The sequence below is a fragment of the Zea mays genome, chromosome 9 (assembly GCF_902167145.1).
Source record: "Zea mays cultivar B73 chromosome 9, Zm-B73-REFERENCE-NAM-5.0, whole genome shotgun sequence".
Taxonomy (NCBI): Eukaryota; Viridiplantae; Streptophyta; class Magnoliopsida; order Poales; family Poaceae; genus Zea; species Zea mays.
The window spans coordinates 117,370,222-117,373,145 of NC_050104.1; positions in this window are offsets into that span (position 1 = coordinate 117,370,222).

A 2,924-nucleotide genomic window follows, 5' to 3' on the forward strand; every position below is an offset into this window, starting at 1 on the left:
TATTTCATTGCACATCGCTTCAATCGTTTCCAGCCACTCTTGGCAAGGTGTTTTAAAGTATTTCTTAAACTTGAAGTAGTAAGGTAAACGTACAAGTTCACCTTCTTTCTTTTCCCCTTGTAGCTTCGGCATTTCCCATTCTTTTAAACTGGGAAAAACTTTGAAAGCTAAAAACTCTTGAACCAGGTCCCTTGTGCTGATATGCTCTGCAATAATTCTGAATTCACTCATTGCTTGTTGTGTTGGACCTTCGGGTGTCATGTTGCAGCGAGGTCGGGTTTCTCCGAAGATTAATTCAAGTGGACTTTGTACAAGCTTTTCCTTGTCGTCATCAACCTTGACATAGAACCACTCAGATTTCCAGCCTGCTGCCCATTTGCTTCGGTAGCTAATTACAGGAAACTTTGTAGTTTTCCGATAGGCGAAGTTATAACAACCAAAATTGTCGTGCAATCCATCCTTTCTAGCCTTCGTTTGATAATGCAACTCGTGAACCCGGCAAAAGCTGTCCGCAAATGGTTCCACTGCTTGGCTTCGGAGTGCCCAGATATAAACAATAAGTCTAACAATAGCGTTGGGGTCAGCTGGTGAAAATAAATACCGAACCTCTTCAGTACCTCTACAATAATCCCATGTAGGGGGAACCTTAATCCAGCTTTTAGAAAGCTTTTGAAAATAACAATTTCATCCTTCTCCGGCTTTGGGGTAGTCTCTTCTCCCCCGAAGCGCAATAGCTTCTTCTGATTTTTAGTAAAAAAGCCCGATTTTACCATCTTGGACAGATCAGCTTTCGAAACAGTAGATTTCCCAAAGTCCAAGTGGCTGGGCTTGCTTGGCATGGCAATGCGATAATCATCTTCAGAATCAGTTTCCTCCATATCTTCTTCTTCTGCTTCAGCGATTGTTTGTTCTGCTTGTTCTGCATCATCATGAGGGATCTTTTCTGAAATCACCAGCCCGGATCGTTGCATAGCTTCGGAGATGGGAACAGTCTCCGAAGCTTCAGTCTCGTCCCCCTCACGCTCAACCCTGGCGGTAGAACGCACTCTGGCCATTTAATTATGAACTTGTGGAACGTTAATACTTTCTTCCTCTGAAGCAGGTATCAAACTGGAGCTTCGTTCGATTCCGACAGACAAGCTTCGGCGACGGTTAAAAATTTTGGCAGCAAAACAGTGTAAATAGCAGTGAATGCTGTGGTAACTTCACACCTACTCGTCTGTTTATATAGTGTTGCAGGTAAGAAGGCGAAGCGCCAGGATTTTTACACCAGGCGGACACCCGCTCGTACTCGCTGCGTGGTGGACCGCAGAGACCGAACAGTAACTCTGCAAGGTGGGGCCGCTACACGCTGAGAAATTGAATCGTTTCTCGACAACGAGCTCAGGAAGGTGTTTTTTAGACCTTCGGCGCTCCGAAGCTTAAGAGACTTTTTTCATGGATCAAGCTCGTTACAAAAAACGATCTAGCACCGCGAAAGGGGCTACTGTTGGGACTATGCTTCGTCGCTGAAGGTCTTCTAGGAAGAAGCGACCTTCGGCTGAAGCTGTTTGTGTAAGATGGCCGAAGGTCCCTCTTCATGAAGCTTCGGTGTCACAAACCGACTTAAAGATAGAATGACCTTTTAGTCCATAAAGGTCTGAGTCAATGTTGTAAACTTTCATAAGGGACATACTTGTAATCTCTCACAGGCTGCGCCCTGTGCCTATAAATAGTGAACAGTATTCCTTTACTGTTCACGCATTCCTGTATTTGCAATCGCATCATTCGGAAACCCATCTTTGCCAAGGCAGAGGTATAACTGTATTCAATAATTAAATATACTGAGTAAATGCAATGTGATTCGTTTATGATTCGTTTACCTTTGATACTCTATACTTTATGTTATTTTATACAATTTATTAAACTACAATTACGAAGATTTAATCTTCGTAATCGTATTGTCATCAACCTTCGTCCAAGGTCCATTAATCCCCAAAGGAATAATGCTTCGTTGGACGAAGGACATTTAACATTTAACACTTTATGTTGCCTTGTTCTTAATTCATAGCACTTGAGAACAAGTCCCCAACACCCACCAAACCAAAGACTGCTCAGAGACGAAGGCCACCAGAGACAGGATGGCACGGGCGCAACCAGCCGACAACCCTAGAGTTGTCGCGCACACATATCAGCAACCCCCTCCGCCATACATCCACGGCCCCGCTCCGCATCCACCGCACCACGCATACCAACACCACCAGGAAGTACAAATCGTACCTCCCCCACCCCCACCTCCACACTAGCAACAACAAAACATCCACCACCCCCATGCCCCAAAGCAAGAGGACTTCGTCGATCAGCCATATCGCGGAGTCATTCATATGATCACTGGGGGGTCCAGCGCTGACTTCGACACGAAGCGGCAGAAACGGGACCACTACCGCAGCATCAACCACGTCGCCATCACCGGTTCGGTCGTACAGACGAAGTGGTCCCAAGTGCCGCTAACCTTCGACGCCCGAGACGTCGATCTGCGCAGCGCCCCCACATCGACGCCATGGTTATCAACTGCAGCGTGGCAGGCTGGGACCTGCACAAAGTCCTAGTCGACAACGGCAGCCAAGCAGACATCATTTTCCTCCATGCCTTCGACCGCATGGGCATAAGCCACAGCCTGCTCAAGCCTTCGGACAACCCGCTGTACGGTTTCGGTGGCAAGGGCACCTTTCCTATCGGCAAAATAGAGTTACCTCTCTCCTTCGATGTAGCACCCAATGCCCGAAGTGAGCAAGTCACATTCGATGTCGTCGACATGGTGTATCCATACAACGCCATTATGGGCTGGGGCTCCATCAACAAGTTTGAGGCAGCCATTCACGGACTTTACATGTGCATGAAGATACCAGGTCCGCAAGGCGCCATCACGGTCTACGGCAACCAGC